Below are 21,182 nucleotides of genomic sequence, written 5' to 3'. Positions count from 1 at the left end.
ATGAACCTGCCACGCCAGCCTCTCCCCACCCCGCGCCGCGCTCCGAGGATGAGCGGGATGAGCGGGGCCGGGCCGCGCCCGCCGAGGCCCCCGGCGCTCCCTCCCTCGGTCCCCTCCCCGCCCGGCGCCGTTTTCCAGGTAATTAAGGCCGTCCGGGCGGGCGCGCAGCTGCTTCCGCGGCCGGCCGCGCCTCTGGCCCGGGCAGGTGCAATTAAACCCGCGCGTTCGCGGCCATTAAGCATTAATGTAGCTCATTAGCATAAGAACGAGAAGACGCTTTGATGGCGGCAACCCCGCAGGGGCAGCCGGCGAGCGCCGGAGGGGCGGCAGGGTGCGGCTGCTGGAGCCCGAAGCCCGGCCACAGGGCGCCCCGCCAGGGAAGGGGATTGGAGGCCTGACCCCTGAACCAGCCCCATCCCAACAGTAGGACTTTGGAGGGCCAGGGAGAGACTCACCAGCGAGGGTAGGGGTCTCCTTCCCAAAGACACCAATGGGTAAACTGAGGCCTGGAGGTGCCACGGGTCTCACACAGGGGGTCCCACCCGGGAGCTAGAACCCAAGTCTCAGCCTCACAAGTTGTTCCTTTATTAACAGTAACAGCAGTCAGCACTTAATTCCTGTTTCTACGCACTTATCAGAAATTCTCTCACTTGATCCCACTCGCCCCCTCCACCAAGCAACCCCAGGAGCTACTGGGTACTTGTAATTGTGACCCGCATTTTACAGACGAGGGAATGGAGGCTTGGAGAGGAACCTGAATTGACCTCAAGTGTCCCAGCTGGTAAAAAGCCAATGGGCGGATTTGAACCCAGGCAGTCTGGCTCCCGAGGCTGGGCCCATAACCAGGAAACCACACTACTGCAGTAACACAGACAGGGAGGGGTGGGGGCTGTGGCTAGGTGGAGGCTGTGTCATCCCACCCCAACAGGGGGTCACGCCATAGTCATGGCCTTGGGGGAAGCAGGTTGTAATAGTCCAGAGGACTGGTGAACTAGAAACTGGGGGTAAGCCCGCCCAAGGATTACTCACTGGCAACTAACCCCCAAACACTGGGTGGGCCTTCAAAATGGGTCTGGGCCAGATTGGCGGGAGGACAATCAGTTTGCCCCTTTGGTCTAACACCTGGCAATTCAGTTCATAGAAGTTCAGGAAACGCTATCGCTAAGCAAAGGAACAAGTGAACACGTGGGTATGTGCCTCTCTCCACAATGTGGCGGGAAACCAGGGACTGACTCAGTTTTCATCTCTTCCAGGCTTCCTTTGGGCCCGGAGGTGGCTCTATGAGAGCAAAAGGGCTAAGACGAAATGGCAGGTGGGGCCTGAGGCAGCCTTGCTGCGCTGTGGCTCCCGGCGTCCCCTGGGGCAGTGCCTCCGGCGTTCCAAAGTCAAGGTTGTTCCCGAAAGATGTCTTGAGGGCCCTGGTGGGGCAGGCAAAGAGCACAGCAAGAGGAGACACAGGCTGCCCGAGTTCCACTCAGAGATGATGGAGCTAGAAGGAAACTTCTAGCCCCTGTGGAGCTCAGAGAAGGAAGGCCGTTCCCTGGGGCCACACAGCAAAACTCTCCCGACTCATTCAGTCCTAGATGTGCCTTTATCACGTGTCCTGGACAGTCTGTAGCCGAGACACAGGACTCCTCTCTCCACGAGTAGCTTTTGCAATGTACTCTTCAAGCCTCGGTCTTGGCTTGTGATAAATGTGCATTCCCATACACGAATGTATAATGACACCAATAATTTGATTATTCGGTTGCTGTCTTTTCCCCCTTGGCCACCCGTTTCCCAGGGCAGGGATGACAAACACCCAGATCAGGGCTGATTTCAGTCCTGGACCGCAGGAGGCTTGAAAACATATCTGTCTGTCAGATCAAGTATTATTAATACAAGTAGTCACAATGCCTAAGAAAAATGCATTCCGGGGTGGGGGCTTTCTTGCCTCCCCAGCCCTCAGATACCCCTCCATCCACACACATACACACTTCGCCTCATGGCTGGCTCGCGGATCTGGACAGACCTCCGTGCCTCCACAGGCAGGAGAGGGGCTCAGCCCTCCTCTTCCCAACCTGACCCTGAGGCCAGCCCACCCCCTCAGCTGCCAGGCTGGCCTGCAAAGGTATCTGCCCCAGGGGGCCCTCAGCTGCCTCATTAGGAAAGTAGTGACAGACGCATTAGCTGCTAAGGGTGTGTGTGTTGGGGGGCCGCTGAGGGCTGTCACAAGGCTGAGGAAAACCAAATGCCTGCCACTTCCTGGGCCTCTGGGCCCCATCTGGGCCAGGGGCTGTGGCTGGCGAAGGGACAGAGACAATGGTCCAAGTACAGAATAGCCCCCTGAGACTCAGGTTGGATCTCAGCGCCCAGAGCAGAGATCTCCCAGTCACTCCTTGCTGTTCTTGCTCCCAGCCTCTTGGCTGGACTAGACTCACTGATCCTTGACAAGCCCCTGCTCCCTCTGCCTGGGCCATTACAGCCCCGATGCTCTGTGTGAGAGGGACACAGGGACCCAAGAACCTACTCCCGTGTAACAGAAGAGGAAACTGAGGCCCAGAGAGGTGCTGCTCCAGAGCAGAGGACTAGAGCGGGTGCTGGGCTCTGCATGAAGGCCCTGGCTTGGCCACTGACAGGCTGTGTGGCCTCTGGACCTCAGTGACCCTGACCACAGTTTCCTCTGACTTCTGAGCTCCAGGAAGGCCCAGTTCTGCTGGAAGAGGGTCAGGGATTATCAGTGTCCCCTCAGCCCCCAAAGCCAGTCCTTCCTGGGGCCTGAGGCACAGCTACCCACCGGGGTCACCGAACTCAGATCTCCCCGGGGCACAGAGTTCCGCCCAGCAACCTGGTCAGTGACCCCGACGGCCTCTACCATTGATAAAAAGCAGGTGGGAAAAGTCCTACACCACACTCCACATGCACACAGGAACAGGCCTCACACCACAGGATAAATGCATTAACAAGAAGACAAACACTCAGCCACATACACAGGTCCCCTGCCCACAAATGCAGACATACAAACCACACACACACACAAAGGAGCATGGCCCCCCTCCCCCGTTGAACCAGTGTACCTGAGTACCCAAGACATGCTAGGACAGACCAACCCCCTCAGCTCATTTCTCCAGCCCAGACACACACACACATACATACACACAACCACACATCGGTCCCAGTCACAAACACAGACACCCCCCCACCCATATGCACGAATCGCACACATGCAGGCACATACTCAGCAGTCCAGTACAGACAGACTCACACACGTGCCTGGATGTACCAGCCACAGAAGAACCACAACCCCCTCCATGTACAGAAACCTCCCCCACCCCCGCACCAGTCAATGGACACAGCCACATGCTGCCCACACAAGCCCCCAAGCCCACGAACACACAGATACACACCCATCTCGCCACTTGGTTAAATTCCATACAGTAGGCGGCGCCCAGCCCAGAAGAGAAAATCCAGATAAATAAATCATGTTCGGAGCATCAATCTCGGCCCCAACCTGGCTGCCTCCTTGCTGCAGGTAAAGCGAGACGGGTCTTAAATATTTTATAAATGAATAAACCTGTTAAGAGAATATAATTTACAGGGCCATTGGCTGGAGGCTCACAATAGCCCTCCCACATCTTTTCATTTCGGAGAGCACGTGGTGGTGGCAGGTGGCGGCCACTGGGGCATGGTGTCTGGTGCCCCACCCGCTGCCCTTCTGCCAGGGGTGTTATTCCCAGGGAAAGGGGCATTCTGTGATTTTCCATCCACTAAATCCAGCTGCTGCTCGGAGACAGGGCCCTGCATTCTCTTGTCTTTTCAGCTTTTTTCCCCCAAGCCTTGGATGCCTTTTAAATGCCAATCCATCCCTGGCAACTGTGATTTTCCAAGGCCTGTTTCACACAGGACTTGGAAGTGTTAAAACTGAACTGTTAGGGAATGGGGAAGAAGAGGAGGCCAGGCAGCGGGGGTGAGTAGGGCAAGGACAGCTTGCAGCTGGGCCTGAGGGGCAGCTGGACCTAGGGAGGTTGTGCCTGATGCCAGCCCTGCATGCCCCGAGGAGGAGGTGGAGGAGCCTAGGGCAGCAAAAATGGCTCCTAGGACAGACGGAGGCAACAGAAAGTGCATCCCAGGACCAACAAAGAGTCTTTGGGTCTGAGCACAGCTCAGGAAAAGGAGGCTGGAATGAGGCTGAGGTCGGAGCCCTCACTGCAGCCTCAGGCAGCTGGGGCCAATTAAAGCCCCTTGCTGCTGGGACCTGCATCTCAGCGGGGGGCAGGAGTCTTCAGTGTCCCTGAGCAGGCTAGGTGGCCTCCTCTGCCCCCAGCTAGCAGGACCCCCCTGGCTCCCGCTGCTTTTATCAGAGGTAAGTGGCAATGACGAAGGGCTTCTCTGAGGGTCTGTCTGCCCGTGGAGAGAGGCTGAACAAAGTCAGGAAGGGATCATCCAGTCCGGCTGTTTTCTGAATATCTCACAAGAATGTGGTTCCGGTTCTCTCAAGACTCCCACAGATGCGGGGAGAAAGGAGAGTGTTACACAACATTAAGTGGGAAAAGCAGGATATCAAATGGTACACACAGGAGGAATGATGGCATGCTTAAACAACAACAACAAAAAACCCGTGAACAGGGGGCGAAGTCAGATGTGGCTGCCTTTGGAGACTGGGAGTATGGGTGAATTGTTTTCCTTTTAACTTGTCATATTTTCCAAAAGTCTATAATAAGCCTGTCCTCCTTTTATAGTGAGAAAAAAACCCCACCAAGTGCCTTACAAAACCAAATACATAGAATGGTCCCATATTTTACATTTTCTTATCATAAATTCTTTATCATCTGTCTAGAAAAAAAGTATGTTGACAGTGGTTATGTAGGGGTAGAGATGGAAACACGGGCTTTTTACTTATTTAACTGTATATTTAGATCTTTCTAAATTCAACATAGTAACATGATAATTTCATTAAAAACAAAATGCTTAGGTCGGGGAAGTTCTCTGATATCAAGCCTGAGTGCCTCCTGCTGCATCTGAAAGCCCCTCCTCACTATCTCCATTCGAGTGTGCATCGCGTGAGGCTTGAGAAAGGCCAAGGGGCAGTTGCTCAACAGGCACACAGCCTCTCTTCCAAGACCTAAAGGCTGGCATTCAATTTTGCTTCCTGCCCAATCCAGGTGTATGTGTGTGGGGCTGGGGGACAGAGGATCTGAGGAGTCGGTGCCTCTGAAAAGACTGGGGGTCAGAAGGCGGCCCTGGAGTGACCAGGTCGGGGACTTAAGGCACTAGAACGAAGGAGGAGTGGAGGAACGGCTGGGTTGGCAGCAAAGCTCCGGAAGGGGCTGCCCCCAGGGCAGGCGGGGTGCCCAGGCTCGGGAGGGAGGAATGTGTCTCCTGGCCAGACAGCCCCAATGGCTGCCAACTAGGGGAGGCCCGTGCTCCTGGGCTGGAGGGAGGCCGTCTGGGTGGCAGCGTCCAGGCTTGGACGACGTGGTGTGTGTCAGGGGTGCCTTCCTCGCCCCTCCTCTTTCTTGCCCTTAGTGGGGAGGTAGGCCCGGCTGGCCCATGGGACAGAGTTGGAGGGCCCGAGCATGCTGCGCCGGGACAGCGTGGCCTGGAGGCCAGGCCCTACTTTCAGCGACTTCCCTGCTTAGGGAGTAGGGGCCGCAGCCTCTCCAGGAGCCTGGGCCCCAGGAGGCGCTTCCTGCTGCCCCTGATGTGGGGTTGCGGGGCTTGCTCACAGAGCCCGTCCAGAAGTTAAGTCGCACAGGATCCAGTCGCAGAGTTAAGCTCGATTGGAAGTCACTGCCCACAGCTCTGGGTTCCCGGAAAGACACCGACTCGGCGAGGGGGCGGGGCCACGCCAGCCCCGCCCAGCGGCCCCGCGGAGCACGCCGGGACGGGGCGCTGCCATGGCGACGGGAGCCGGCCGCCCCGCCCCGCCCCGCCCCCCCGCGCGGCCTCAGAGCCGAGAGGCTCCCGACCCCTCCCGGCGTTGCCCGCCCGCCGGACGGGGCTTGTCAGGCCGGACGCCGCGGAGGAGGCCCCGGCGCGGCCAAGATGGTGGGCGCCGCGGGAGGGGTGCGGAGGGGAGGGCAGGAAGCGCGGGCGTTTGCCCTCTCGCCGCCCCCTCTCGAGGTTGAGGAGAGGAGAGGAAATGGCCCCGGAGGCGATAATCGAGCTGCCAGTGTGTCTGGCCTGACAGCTCCTACCTAAGCCTTTACCCCCGAGGCCCGAGGCCCGCCCTGGCTCCAGAGGCGGACCGAGCAGGGGCTACCCGAGCTAGGATCCTGAATTTGACACCCGTTCCCCACTCCCCACCCCCCGCGCCACCCCCACCAAACGCCCCCTCAGCGTCTCTGTCTTCCGGGCTCTGTCCCTTCCCCCAGACTGCTGCGCCTCCACCCTCGGGAAGCGGGCAGGGCAGCATTTCGTTCCCCAGGCCTGGGGGCCTGGGATGCCAGCCTCTACCCACCTACACCCCAAGCGTCTGTTACGGAACAGCGAAAACCTGTTTCCCCTCGGTACAGCTGCCATCAAGGTCCTCAGAGCGCCCATGGCTCTGAGCAGCCATCCCTGCCCTCCCTGGAGACCCAGCTAAGGGGACAACTACCTCAGGAGACCCTGATCCCCTTACCCTGTGTTCTCCCAGCAATAATGGGGACAGGAGTAGGATAGGCACTCACACTGACTGGGCCAGGCCAGTCGGGACAGATGACTTAGCTTCCCAAGTCCTGCGTGAGAGTGACTCTGCCCAGGTTTTGTGGGCAAACAAGCCCAGATCTGTTAAGGAGTGAAGTGGCAGGGCTGGGACTCAGCCAGGCTGTGACTCTGGATGCCTGTCCACACACAGTGGCACTCCCTGCTCCCTGGCCGCCTAGCCTGGGCTGGTCCAGCCGCCTATCTCTGGCCCAGAGCAATGGCCTGGCCTCCCAGTACCTCCTCCTTCCCACTACCACAGGCCTGGCTTCCCTTCTGAGACGCCAATCTGCAGCCACACAAAGCCCTATTTGTTTGCTTTCTCTGCTGCTCCCCCTGGATCCGATGTCTTTCTCTGCTACCTGCCGGCCTGGCTTCCTCTCCAAGCTGCCCTCCCAGCCAGCTGAAGGGAAGGAGGAGGCAGCCATTCCAGCATGCCCTGTCTCATAGCTACCCCAACGTTCCTCGAATCCACCTCCCCAGTGCCAGGACACCCAGCTGGGGCAGCCCGGCCCATAACAGTTTTGCAGCCCCCTGGCTGCCTCTCAGAATGTAGGGTGTCAGCTGGTGGAACAGGAAAGATGCCTGCAGCCAGGGGCTGGGGCAGGGGGAGGGGAGCCCAAGAGGCCCAGCCAACCTCCCCTCTCCTTTTGTGAGCAACGCTTGTTTTGTTCGTCAATCAGGAAGGCAGCCCCTGACTTCCCAGCAGCCCCCGGGCTGCCAGGAGATAAGGAGATGAATGGGGCCAGGAGCGCTGAATTGGAGAAGGCAGAGGGACACCCTGCTTTTATGGCCCTCCCCCACCCCTCACTCTCTCTGGGGGTTCCTGGGTATCCCAGGCTCTGGGATGAGGGTTTACAGGCTGCACTGGGAACCTTACGTGGTAGGTGCCCTCTCAGTGCCGACCCTGGGCAGGCACCTGAGCAGATCCCTCTCTGCATGGTGGGCACCCCAGAGTGTACAGCCTTGGGCACCCTCCGCAGTGTCTTGGGAAGCTTCATTGGCCTGAGGTGAAACAGGGCTTTCACAGGCAAAGAAAAATAAACACCCGCATTCCACACCACCTTCTCTACCTGCAGAGTGGGGGCTGCCCTCTCTCCCCGTTCAAATAAAGAAACCCAATACTGATACTGCACCAGATCTAACAATCTCTCCCGGTTCCCTCTACCCAGGGCTCTTTTATTGTACCCTGCCACGCTGGGTGGCCCAGGGCAGGTCCTAACCTCCCTGGGCCTCCCTCTTCCCCTTCCTGTCCCCTCCATGCAGAGTTTAACCCTTACGGCAACTCAGGATAAAGGCATGATTATGCCCACGTATTGCAGGAGGCTCCATGAGAGAAAGCCACAGAGACAAACTGCCCCTGACAGGATTCAAGCTCATGTCTGCCTGACTCTAAGCCCAAAAAACTTCCTACCAGGGCTGCAGTATCATTTCACAGCAGTGGTTCTCAGTTGACTCGATGAATGACCACAATGAGAAGGGGAGCAAGGAGTGGGCAGAGCCAGGGGATGCCGTATCCTCTCAGCACTGCCACTTGGTTGCTGTGTGATGTCCAACAGGTCACTTAGCCTCTCTGGGCTTCAGCTTCCTTGACAATCTGTATAGGGCAGGTGATAAGGCTTAGAGAGGACGGACCACCCAATGCCCATGAAAATAGCAGGCACTTGCTAAAGGATGGCTTTTCTCTGTGATTCCTTTCAGCAGCCAGAGAGACAGGCGTCCATTTCTTAGAGGAACCAGACGTCTCCCACTGCTGTTCTCACCCATGTGGCCCTGCTGCTGGTCGTCCCCCCAGTCACCATCTCTGGCCCTCCGGAACACTCAGGCTAAGGCCAAGGGCTTCCAGATTGAGCTCCCCAGGCTCCTGTGCTGCCCAGGAGACCAGGGCCTCTCTGCTTAATTAGCTAGGGCGAGGGCCCCAGGGGACAATGTCACCCTAAGGGAACAAAGCCAGCTCCCATCCATATCCTGCTGGACTCAAGAAAAGAGAACCACTCAATTAAGTCTGATTTGCCAAAACGTCTGTTTTTAGTGCTATTTCGGGCCACGGTGGGGATTTTCTGTGCTTGTCTCAAAGGTATCCTAAACCAGATTCCTTCCTACCTCCCCCACCCCTACTGTGTTTGAAATGAAAATATGTTCTTCCTCTTCTCTCTCTTTCCTTTTCCTGCTTCTCTCCCACCTATCAGAGGGATGCAAAGGAGAGAAAGGGTGGAGGCTGGGGCCCCAGGGAAGGACAGCACTCCACGCCCCCCACTAGGCCTGGGCAGGTCCCCTCAGGCCCCCAAGGTCCCGCACTGGGAGCTATGGTTCCCTGAAACCCGGCTGATGACGGCTCCTGTGGACCTTTATCTTCTCCCTGCCTCTGGAGGCCACCAAAGTTGGATCATTTTCTGCTGTCTTGCCAGACACACACCAGGCATCTGCCCTTGCCTCCACACACCATAGTCTTCTGCGTCTGAGCTACTGCCTGGGCTGTGCCCTCCCCAAGGTCTCTCCTTTCTGCACTTTACCTTCTTAGCTTGCAACAGGACAATTAACCCCACATCTATGCAATCACGTCTTTAACGGCTGCCCATCTCCCAAGGTAGAAGCTTCAAAAGGACAGGGGTGGCATCTGCTTGGCCAGTACCAACTCTCCGGGGCAGGGGGTCAACCTCCTTTGGTGCCGCTGACATCTTGGGCCAGATAATGTGTTGTGGGGCCTATCCCGTGCACCCCAGGATGTTCATCACGTCCGAGCTTCTGCGCACTGGAGGCCAGCACCTCCCCAGTTGAGACAACCAAAAATGTTTCTGCACATGGCCCGCATGACTCTGGAGGGTCAGACTCGCCCCCAATGAAGTAGCACTGCCCTAAAGCCTGGCACAGTGCCCTCCCAAAAGGAATGAATGCAGGACCCCTCCTCCTTCCCCCAGAGAAAACAGGTGAGTTTTATTTTCTCTCTTTACCTCTTATCATCATCATCTTGTACAGATTTAATTTGCCCTATCAGACCAGAAGCTTCCAGAAGACAGGCCCATGTGACCTCAGCTGTGTATCAGGCTGACTGCCCGTAACTATCGCTGGACGAGTAAGTCTCAAAGCGTCAAAAGCACCAGACCGAGGCCTTGTTCTGGCTTCCCCTTCGCCAGGGCGCTGGATTACTGTGTGACTTTGCTACGCCAGCTAAACTTCTCTGGGCATCCGTGTCTCTCCAGTCACTGTCACAATTCTTTGTCCTGCGGGGCTTGTGGACACCCCCACCCCCCACCCAAGAAGATTCTGTCAGGTGGTTTTCAATTTACATTTTCTGAGACTTTTTATTATTACAAACGGGACACTGATTCACCACTCCGCGAGTTACCAAGTGCAGCTCAGTGCTCTAGAGGCAAAATCTGTTTTAAAACTCCTCTTTAAAACAAAACTATGAAGAGGGTGCTGTGATTTTTGTTTCTTGGTCAGGGAGGAAATCGAGGCTCAGATGGCTGGAGGGAGCTGCTAGAGGACACCCCGACATGGTCTGGCGGCCTGTGGTGCCTGGGGATGCCTTGGTCAGCGAACGCTGCGTGATCCTGAACTCTTTCCTAGTCTGCAGCCGGCCTTTCCCAGTGAAGAAGGCTCTAGCAGGGCCTCCCTACCGTGAGGCCTCACCGCTGAGCTCTCCTGACAGAAAGAGCTCCGGGTCACCAGGGAAGGGTCCAACAAGGCCCGGAGGTGGCAAGCGCTGATTCAAGAAGTTGGCCTGTCTCGAAGGGGCTGGGAAGGCTGCCCGCCACTCCCTTCCCTTCCCTTGTCATTCCTCCCAGGAAAGCCCTGGCTGGGACACACTTCCGCCAGCACAGAGCCCTTCTGTGCCATTCTTCAGGGCGCGAAGCAAAAACAGGAGGAACCATTCTCTAGCACCGTCTATGTACCAGCGCTGTTGTAAGTCTTTTACGAGCATTAACTCATGAACTCTCCCAACAGTCCTATGAGGAAGGTGCTGTCACCTTCTCCATCTTACAGGTGAGGCAACTGAGCCAAGGAAATCAGGACCTCGTCCAGGTTAGCAGGGGGCAGAGCTGGGATCTGAACCCGGGCGGCTAAGCTCCAGATCCCCGTGCTCCGCCACGAGGCCGAAGCAGAGATGCCGTGGCTGTGTTCCCAGCGCCCTGGGGGAGCCACGGGGCCTCCATATGTGATTCAGGAATGAGTGAGCGAACGGGTGAGCGCGTGGTTACCCGGGCACAGAGCCGCCGAAGTCCCCAGCTGCTGGAGGCTTTCTCGGGGCCCACCCACGACACTGGGACAGAGCCACTTTGGAAACAGAAGCTCTCGCCAGGAAACTCTCCTTCTCACCTGCCCCACTGTGTAACAAAGACCCACTCAACCCATCTCCTCAACCGGAGCCGGAAAAGAAACTTGGTTTTGGCCCGTGTGCCGGCCAGGAAGGTTTAGAGGCACAAAGCTGCCATCTTTTCCACGTGCTGAGTCTGGGAACAGGAAGAGGAAGAGCCCCGTCTGCTGCGTGCGATCCGGAGGGGCTGCGGACGATGCCTACTGGACAGGTCGGGGTACGGGGCCTCAGAGAAGGCAGTCTGTAGCTGGACTGTGCCCAGGCTGGCCTAACCCCAAGTGCGGAACTCCTCATTCCCAGATCCCAAAACAGCCCGACACTGGCCTCACACTTAACGCCTGCAGAAACCAGCGCTCCCACCACCAGCACGAGAGGGAGGTGACCAGCCTGGGGCAGCGGCAGGAACTCAACCTCTCCCCAAATCCCGACCCACCCGTGCTTCTGCTCCCCCACCGTGTGGCCGGGTGCACAGTCTCCAAGGGGGAACTCGAGGAAACAGGGGCATGGTCCGCTCCAGTCCGCAGGTGCCTCCTCAAGACCCCCCAGCCTGGGGCCTGTCCCCGTTCGTTCAGCTCGCTCTACTCAGTCCTTTACTTTCTAAGCCCCAAGATGGTGACTCCCCCAATTTACAGCTGAGACCGAGGCCTAAGGGCGGAGGGGAGATGTCCCCACAATTCCTAACAGGTGGCCCCCAGTGCCCACTCCCTGGCCTGCTGACTCTGTTTCCCCTCCCAGGACTCGCTCCTGGCCCTCCATGGTGTCCGGGATGCCTGCTCCCTTGAGGCCGATCACTTTGTAGAGAAAGTGGATGTCCACTGCCCCCCCTGGTCCTTGGACTTGGAGGGCCTGGAAGGTCAGACCACAGGCTGGCTGGTCTCTGGGTCACAGGGTGAGCACGAGGCTGAGGGCAAAAACCCGAGAGGGAGTCTGCTGAGGGAAGGAAGGAACATTCAGCGTCAGAGCCCTAGTACTCCTGGGTATTTCCTTTTCTGAGTCTCCGCATACTATTTAGCAATAAGAGCATCTCCTTCCCTCCTCCCTCCCCGCTTCTCTCTCCCCCCACCTTCTCTTCTCCTGCCTCACCTCCCTTTCCCTCTTCCCTCCCTCCCTTCTGGAGGAGGTTTCCTCCCTCCCTCAGGAGCATGGTTTGCTAGGGTTCAAGAACCAGCAGAACAAAATCTCTCCTTTGCCAGCAGAGCCCCAGTCTTTGCCTTCAGCCCCTGGCACTTACCCTCGCTGTCCCCCGCCACCCCCCCACCCCGTGTCAAATTCCAGTCTTGGATCCCCAGTGACCTACCCAGGCACAGGGCACAGCTCTGCCTCACACAGTCTCCTCAATCCCCGGGGAAACAGGCCGAGCCAGTTTCTCTTTGGGCCCCCTCAGGGAGCAGCCTGGGGGTTCTGGGCCCCTCTCTGGCCTCACTCTTCTCTCAGAAGTCTGGCAGAACAGAATCCTCTGACCAGGGCCCTGAGAATCTGCAAAGCGCCAGCAGGCGCCTGCCCAGGATCTCCGGGCGCACAGAAACAGTGCCGGGACTCTCACTCGGCCCACCGCACCTAGCCCTTCCTGCCAGGAAGCATTTCCAAGTGTCTCCCGTGTTCCAGGCCTCGCCCTTGGCACTGGGGCCAGGAGAGGAGGGAGGTGTGTTCTTGGGCCTGGATGCTTCAGCCCTGTGGGGAGGACAGACACTGACAGAATTCCCGATAATGCCAGGATAAACGCTAGGCTGCGGGTATAGACAAAGGGAGATGACTCAGTCCGCCTCACAGGTCAGAGGAGGAGGAGACAGGACGCGTCTGTTTTGGTCTTGGGAGGCAGGGAGGAAGGTGAAGGGCATCTAGGTGGAAGCCGCAGCCCAGGCACATGTGCAGAGGCAAGGATGAATCCCGGGAAGAAGGCTGTGCTGTGGCTGGAGGGGATGGAAGGGGGTTGAATGGGGCAGAGCAGGCGGAGGACACCAGAAAGGGACCCCGGTACGGGGGAAGGACCACGGGCTAGACCTGCACTCAGAGGGCAGCAGGACCCCTGGAAGTATCTGCTGCGGTTGAGAAAGATCACTCTGGGAGTGTGGCCCACGCTGGGAGGGGGTGGGACGGAGACAGGGAGGCCCCGGGAGGCCCCAGCAACAGCCCGGCCTCTCCCTCTCCCGTCATCATTCTCTCCAAGCTGGCTCCTCCCCTCTTGGCCACGGGACACACGCCACGTCCGTTCCAGCCTCCAAACACTTGCTGGTGTGCTCCCTCCACCAGGATCCCGCCTGTTGTTCTCACTTACCCGTGCAGAAGCACCTGCTTTCCAAGCCCCCTCTTCCACGAAGTCCCTGCCCCCCTAAAGCTCCCAACTTCAGTCCAGATGGAATCCTGAAGCTCAAGTGATCTGTTGGGCCCGTCTCGGAAGGGAATTCTACATGGTCTCCCTCTGCATGGACAAGTCTTCCCAAAGACGCTGCGCTACACTCTGGCCCTTATCATCCCCATAACACGTGGGCCCTTCACAGGGGGACCTGTTTTCTGCCCCCCCGAAACCTGGCTCGACTCTCATAACAATGTGGGTTCCCCTGGGTATTTTCTGGGTCTCAGTCACCCACTGGGCTATGACCTTCCTGGAGGCGGGTGCACCAAGCACGGGAGGTCAGAAATGGTGGGTCCTTGGAAAATACCTGTTCCCTTGGGGTCAGTGAGCCCAGGTACCTCTCCCACAGAAACCCTGCCCAGTGTCCACTGCTCCCCCCATCCCTCCCTGTGGAGCCACACATTTGAAAGTGGGGGGTGGGCATCCACCTCACAGCCACAGGTGGCCATTAAAAGGAAGAAGATGGGGTGCCTGGCTGGCTCAGTTGGTTGAGCAACCGACTCTTGATTTCAGCTCAGGTCATGATCTCAGGGTTGTGGGATAGAGCCCTGCACTGGGCTCTGCGCTCCACGGCGAATCTGTCTGAAGATTATTTCTTCCTCTCTCTCTCCCCCTTCCCCTGCTTACACGCACTCTCCCAAATAAATTAAGTAAAAGCAACACAATGCATGCACGGACTGTGGCGGAAATAAACAAGCACTGATAATGGTGATAGTGCCAACCAGCATTTGGTGGGACAAGTACTGTTCTAAGCTTTGTGTGTTTACACAGAATAACTCATTCCACCTTCACTAGAGTCCTTTGGGGCCAGTACCCACATCATCCCCACTGGGCAGACAGGAGTCGCAGATGCAGACACAGAGAGGTAACTCATTTGGTATGTGGCAGAGCCAGGAGTCAACCCTGAGCCTTGCCTTGGGGCACCTCACCTTACAGCCTCCCCAAGACAATGGAAAGGAGCCAGGAACTTAAAGAGCCCAAGAGGTATTCTCATCTGGGGTAAAAGAAAACTAACTTTCGGCATATAGGATACATACATATTCATGCAAGCGAACAGCAGAACTGTCTAGGAGGACACATTCAAACTCTTAACTGGGGTTACTTGTGGGAGGGGTGCAGAGGACACTTTCACTCTCTATACTTCTGGGTTATTTGCGTTTTTCACAATAAGAATGAATCCGAGTATTACTTGAGTGATTAAAAAAGAGAGAACTTGTCAGAGCCTCAAGTAATGTTTGTGGAATGAATAGAAGCCAGATTCATTTTGTAGGACTGTTTTTTCAAACTCTGGGTATGACCCATTAGTGGATTATGAAATCAATTCAGTGGGCTGCAACCAGCATTAAAAAAAAAAAAAAATTCAAATAGGCTAGAACAGAAAGTATCCGCTCAGCCGTAAAGTAGAGGAAAGAGCTATTTCACTAAACTTTTGTTTCAGTTTTATATAGTGGTGGTGAAGAGAATTGTGATCTAAAATGTATTTCTTATACATTTTATAATGTATCCTTGAATCAAGTTTCTGGCAGAGTTTGAAAGCCACCGTTCTAGACTTGGGGTCTAAAAGGAAAATGCTGGGGGAGGGCACCTGCAAGGGACTCTTGGTCCAGTGGAAGAGAGATGGTTTTGCCCAGTGGGTGAGTTTCCTCCATTTAGGAAGAAGCCAGAGGGGTCCCTGACTCTTGGAAAATGTCCTATTTAGCCCACTCTAGAGTTGGCTTCTGGGGCCTGGGCCGTCTTGATACCTCGGCTTCCTTCCAAGGCTTTTTGCCTTGAGAACTGTGATGGAGCCTCTCCCAGCCCAGAAGGTCTGTGCTCACTCCTGTGGGTCACCCAAAGCTCCTAGGGATGCTCCTGGGGTCCCACATACCCCTTCTGCTGTCGGGGGGGGGGGGCACAAGATTCCTTTCCAGCTTCCAGATCCCCAGAACCACATCCCAAGGAAGCCTCTGGAAACACAGCTGTGTGGTCAGTCGGGAGGGGCCTCCACGGAGTCCACAGCGAGGGCTGCCCCCACACTGGGTGAGCCTGACCTAGGCAGAGCAAGGTCTGCCTAGGGTGGAGGAAGAGAAGCAGAGCCCCCAGCCTGGGTCTCCCACGGCGCTGGCGCCTCCACTTCGGAGCTCGTCTAACCCACCCCCGCCTCCCCTCCCAGGGCAGCAGACAACTAAAAAAAGATAAAATAAAAAGAAGTAATTCCCCTGCTCTGACGTCAGCGCGAGGTTTTAACAGCCCGGCAGCGGCCTGAAACCGGATTGCAACCAGATGTAATGCCCTTGAATCCTCCACACACCGCTGCGTTGGAAGAGAAATGAAGCGGGAGGGGGTTGGGGGGGCGTCACTTTGGGTGGGAGGGAGCCGTGCGGGTCCCGCGTGGGTCCTTGAATCAGCCTGCTGAAAGCATGGGAAAGGCGCTGCGGGAGGGAGTGCTGCGAGCGGGGAAGCTCAGGGCCCGGGTCCGCCATGCAGGCGCGCTGCCTCCCCTCCCCCAGCCCCCCAATAGCGCATTGTTACACTCGGTTTTGTCCGCTCCGAGGCGAAATCCCAGCGCTCCCCCCCCCCCCGCCCCCCCGCCTCCCGGTCGCGGGCTCCCAAGAAGGCACGGCTCGGGTCGGCACTCCCGCCCTCGGCGTGGATTTGAGGAGGACTAAGAGCCCCAAGAAGGGCAACGGCAGGCTGGGAAAACGGGCGTCCCAGGAAGCTGGGGCCGCAGCGGCCTCGGGCCTGGCTGATGTTTCGCTTCCCCTCCGCCCCTCCTCCGAGGCCCCCGGCGCGACCGAGCCTCCAAATGTCACCCCCGCGTCCTGACACCCCGTCGCCCCCGCCGCGCTCCGCGACGCCGCCTGGCGCCCGGTCCCCGAGCCCTCCTCCCGGGCCCCCTGTCTCCCAGGCACCGAGGCCAGGGAGCTGGCCGGCTCGCCGCGGTCCGGGGACTCGGGTCTCGCGTGTCCGGTGCCCCCGACCGTGACGTCACCCCCGAAGGGCCCGTGCGCCCGAGGCCTGGCCGCGTCGGAGCTCCCCGGGCCTCCGGGGCCGCTTCCTGCCGGGTCGCGCGCGGGGCCTGTGCACAGGCCCGGGCACCGAGGCCCGCGTGGGGGGCACCGCAAGGAGCCCCGCGTGCCCCGTCTCCCCACGCCCGGCCCTCACCGCCCCCCCCGGCGCCCTGCCTCCCGCGCCGCGCCGCACGCCAGGCCCCGGTCCCCCTCGCACAAGTCGGCTCCCCGCCCCCCATCCAGGGCGCACTCACAAAGCTCCCCTCCCGCCCCGGCGCCAGGCGAGTGCCCCCCGCGTCCCCACGCCCCGCGCGGCGGCACTCCGGGCCACCGCGCACGCACAGCCCCGGGCACACGGACCCTCGCCGCTCGCGCCCCCACGCCGCGAACCGCCCCCAGACGGCCATCCGGTGACCTCGCGCACCCCCACACCACACAAAGCCGTGACCTCGCGGACCCCCACATCCCGGCCCGCGGCGCGCTCGGCCCCCGAGCCCGCCTCCATTCCTCACCCTGCCTCGGATCCCGACGCCTCGCGCCGCCCCTGCCCTGGCAGCGGCCCCCGCGCCCCAGCGCTCGGTGCTCACCTCGGCGCCCGCGCTCACTCGGGGGCCCTGGGTCTGGCGCTGCGACTTCGCGGCCCGCAGGCCCGGGCGGCCATGGGGGTCAGGGCGCGGCGGCCCGGCCGGCCAGCGGCCAGGCAGGAAGGAGGGTGGGCCGCGGCGCCCCCTCCTCGCGCCGGCGCTCGGGCGGCTGGCAGGGCGGCCTGCTCCGCTTGCCTCTCGCCCTCGCAGCCGCCTCGCTCTCCGACTCGACTCTCCGAGCCCAGCCGCGGCGGGGGCGGCGCCCGGGGGCGCGGGGAGCCGGCGGCGCGGGGAGCGGGCCCTGGCCGCGCACCCGGCCGGGCCTGCCTGGTGTCCGCGGGTGCCGCGGGGAAATGCGATCCCCTCCGCACAGGAAGAGCGAACGGGCAGGCGGGCGGGCGACGCGCGGGGGGAGAAGGAGAGCGAGAGCGGGAGGAAAAAAGTTCCCGGGCGGCCTGGCTGCGCTCGCTCGAGGCCCCGGGCGCCAGGTGGGCCGTGCGCGCCCCGACAGCACCCCCTGGTGGTCCGCGCGCCCCACTGCGCGTCCCCCCACATCTCCCCCCGCCTACCCCCCCCCCACCAGGCCCGCTCGTCCTCCCTAGCGTCCTAGGGGTGGGGGAGTGCACCTTGCGTGGGATCCAGGTGGAGCCCTCCCAGACTCGCACGGCCCGTCCCGGGCCAGGGGACGCGGTGGGACTGGGGGCCGGGTGGGGGCTGGAACCTCGGGCAGAGGATTTGGACTGGCACCCTGCCCTCAGATGCTTCCAGTCTCTGGCCTGGTTGCTAGGCCAGGCTCCCGCATTCCCTCCACTATCGGCCGTCCCTGTGACCTCGTCTTTTCGGATTGGGAAACGTTTTTTTCAATTTCTGAACTTAATAGGCTGGACAGAAATCTCTCCACATACTGGGTTCCCGGCACCTTGCTGGACGCTAGGGAATGAACAGAGACATGCGGTCTCTGCTGTCATGGAGCTGACATCCTGTTGCGGACTGACAGACAGCAAACGAATGCTTACGTACACGAAGAAGGTATTTCAGGGAGTTATGATTTCTAGGAAGCAAATTAGCAGGTGAAGTGTCGGGTAGGGGCTATTAAGCTGGAAGTGAGAGAAGGGGGCCTATCTGAGCAGAGAACTGAACAACAGGAAGGAAGCCTGCTCTTTGTAGAGTCTGGGGAAGAGCATTCCCGGCAGAGGGAAGAGAAAGTGCGAAGTGCAGAGGCCCTGAGATAGGGGAGAGCTTGGTGGGTAAACAACCAGGTGACCAACGGTGGGTGCACCGAATGCAGAGCCTTAAGGGAAGACCTCTGTCTTCAATGCTACAGAGGGCCTGGTGAGGAATTTGGATGCAAAGTTCTGGTGCTCTGGGAAGGAAGCCGTTGGCAGAATTTATACAAAGGAATACTGAGTAAATGAGTGAGTGAATAAGCCTATGAACTTAGAGGCTCCCTAAGCAACTGCTTCTCCAAGGCTTTGACTCACCAGGGCTCAGGCAGAAACCCACAGCCACCTGCTCTGGGAACCTCCTCGCCCCCCCAGGACCCCAGCCTCTGGGGTCTGTTGGTCCTATGGTGGGGAAGGGGGAACATTAGAGCTCCCAGGTGCCCTGAGACTACCAACGTCTCCTATCAAACCGCAGCTTCGTCACTGGTAAAAGAGGGACAGCGGTAGGTAAGTTCCCCTTACTCTGTGCTAGACACTGTCCTTCTTTCTATGGGTTGTCCTGCTTGATCCTGGCAGCTCCTCTGGGAGGCAGGCTCACAGAGGAGACTGAGACACAGAGGGGTGAAATCACCTGTCCAGGTTCTCAAGTGAAAGTGACAGAGCCCAGACCTGCAGCCAGGGCCCTTCACTGAGCTCAGCCACCTGTCTCCCATGGAGAATGGTGAATGGGAGAAGCAAGGTAGAGGCAGACACAAGGTGAGCAGCACTAGTTTTTTTTTTTTGTTGTTTGTTTTAAAAGATTTTATTTATTTTAGAGAGAGCAAAAGCAATCACAGATGGAGAGGGAACGCAGAGGCAGAGGGGAGAAGCAGACTCATTATTGAGCAGAGAGCTTGAAGCAGGGCTGGATCCTAGGACCCTGAGATCATGACCTGCGAGGAGGGCCGACGCTTAGCCGACTGAGCCACCCGGGTGCCCCAGTAGCACTGTTTTAAGCTAGTTCTAATCTCATGTTCTTGAGTGGATGAGACCAGGTTTCTAAGACTTGCTGGGTCTCTGTTGCCTCATCTGTAAAATGGGGATAACAGCAGTCCTGACTTCCTGGGATTGTTGAGAGGACTGAATTAAGTCAGGTGTGTGAAGTGTTTAGCCCCAAGCCTGGCATGCAGTAGATGCTGCTACTGTTTTAGGTCAAACACTGGCTGAGTGGGTATGGTCCCTTTCATCTAGCTAGCAGCTTCCCAGCCCCCACCATGGCCAGTGTTCTCTCTCGCTGCCTTAACCTGCCTCTGGGAGAGCCGAGGGGAAGGCCTGACACCAGGAACCTCAGTGGGCAGCTACCTCCCTGCGCAGGGCCCCACAACTGGCAAGTGTCATTGTTGAGCACCTACAGTAAAAAATGTAAGTGCGGTGAATGACCACAGAGTAGTGGCTTGAAATGACACTCATGTGTTCTGTATGGTTCTAGAGGTCAGAAGAGCCTGAAATCAGTTCCTTGGCGCTCCAGGCGAGGTGTTAGCAGGGCTAGTCCTTCTGGAGACACTGGGGCAGAATCCGTTCCCTGCCCTTTCTGGCTTCTGGAGGCCGCCTGCATTTCATGGCTTGTGACCGCCTGATGACCTCCAGAAGCACGAAAAGGCAGGAAGACAATAGCTTCTGTTGTCCCACCTCCTACTTTCTCTCTTAACCTTCCTGCCTCCTCTTATAAGGACCTTTGTGATGACATTAGGGACACGTGGATAATCCGGGATAATCTCCCATCTCAAAACCCTTAATTTAGGGCGCCTGGGTGACTCAGTGGGTTAAACCTCTGCCTTTGGCTCAGGTCATGATCTCAGGGTCCTGGGATCGAGCCCCATATCGAGCCCCACATCAGGCTCTCTGCTCAGTGTGGAGCCTACTTCCCCCCCCCCAACTCTTTGCCTGCTGCTCTGCCTACTTGTGATCTCTCTCTGTGTGTATCAAATAAATAAATAAAAATCCTAAAAAAAAAAAAAAAAAAAAGAGAGACCCTTGATTTAATCACATCTGCAAGGACACCTCCCTCCACCCCCCCCCGCTCCCCCCCCTTTTTTGCCATGCACAAGAACAGTCAGTTTCCAGGAATTAAGACCTGTATTTCTTTGTGAGACATTTTTCAACCACACATTCCATACCTTCTCTGAATCCTCCCTCACTATAATGCATTTTACAGTTAAGAAAATCGAGGCTCAGAAGTGATGAAGTCACTTGTCTGAGGTTGTACAGCTGACAAGTTTATTTACCTATTCCCACTATGGTTCAGACATCAGGTAAGAGTCTGGGTTGCGATGTAAAAGTTTCCTGGGAAAAGCGTGCTGTGGAACACAGGCATGGAGTGTAATGAATGACCTGGTCCTGTTGAGGAATTCAGGGAAGACTTCCTGGAGGAGGTGACATGTGAGATCTGAAGAGTGATTTTCCCCTGGCTGTTTTTGTCAGGGGAGGTCCTGGGGCTTCTCAGAAGAGAACCTGGAACTGATCAGGGGTTACTGTCAGCAAAGCCAGCACCCAAGATTTCTGCTGAGAACTTGCTTGTCATTCTTAGCTGGATGCAGGTAAGAGGGCCAGAAGGGAGGAGGCCCACTGTGGCAAAAGACGCCCCCCCCAGTAAAGACAGTGTTGGTACAAAAGTCTCAAACTTGGTGGCTTGCATGTGAAATCCTGGCTGCTGGGTGTGTCTTAACTGGAGGGGAGAGCAAAGTGTTTGAGAATTTGGAGTTGAATACCTTTAAGGAGGCTAAGTTCTTGAGGAATTGAAATACCTTCAAGGAATGTAAATTCTACCTATTGTTCCATACCCACGTTTAAATCACCCAGCTGACCCCCAAAAGCATCTGTGTTTGAGATATCCTCATCTCCCCAGGAGTCTTAAGACTCAGTTCTTCATCTGTGTGGCCTTGACCTTGAGCTCCCCCTAGTTCTCTCCTAGTTCAAAGGAGACAAAGACCTCTATTAGAGAGAGAGAGAGAGAGAGAGAGAGACTCTTGTGGGCTGGAGGACAGGGGAAGGGGGAGGATCTAGGCTTATCATCTGCTCACTCAAAAGAATAGGAAGGGAGCATTTCACTAAGCCTCCACCTGGTTGGGTAGA

The 21,182-nt window shown here is 57.7% G+C and overlaps 1 protein-coding gene across 1 annotated transcript in view; it reads right to left on the bottom strand.

Annotated features, from left to right (window-relative positions):
- RAI1 (retinoic acid induced 1) overlaps positions 1 to 17,375 on the bottom strand; it is a 117,989-nt gene extending 100,614 nt beyond the window's left edge. Inside the window, exon 1 of the mRNA XM_032321427.1 lies at positions 16,912 to 17,375. The gene's annotated coding sequence lies outside the window, so the exon portion shown is untranslated. The remainder of the gene's footprint in view (positions 1 to 16,911) is intronic.
- Between the last annotated feature and the right edge of the window lie 3,807 nt (positions 17,376 to 21,182).

Source organism: Mustela erminea, chromosome 18 (assembly GCF_009829155.1).
Source record: "Mustela erminea isolate mMusErm1 chromosome 18, mMusErm1.Pri, whole genome shotgun sequence".
Taxonomy (NCBI): Eukaryota; Metazoa; Chordata; class Mammalia; order Carnivora; family Mustelidae; genus Mustela; species Mustela erminea.
Note: the sequence above shows the minus strand (reverse complement) of the source record. Positions and strands in the feature narration are given on the sequence as shown.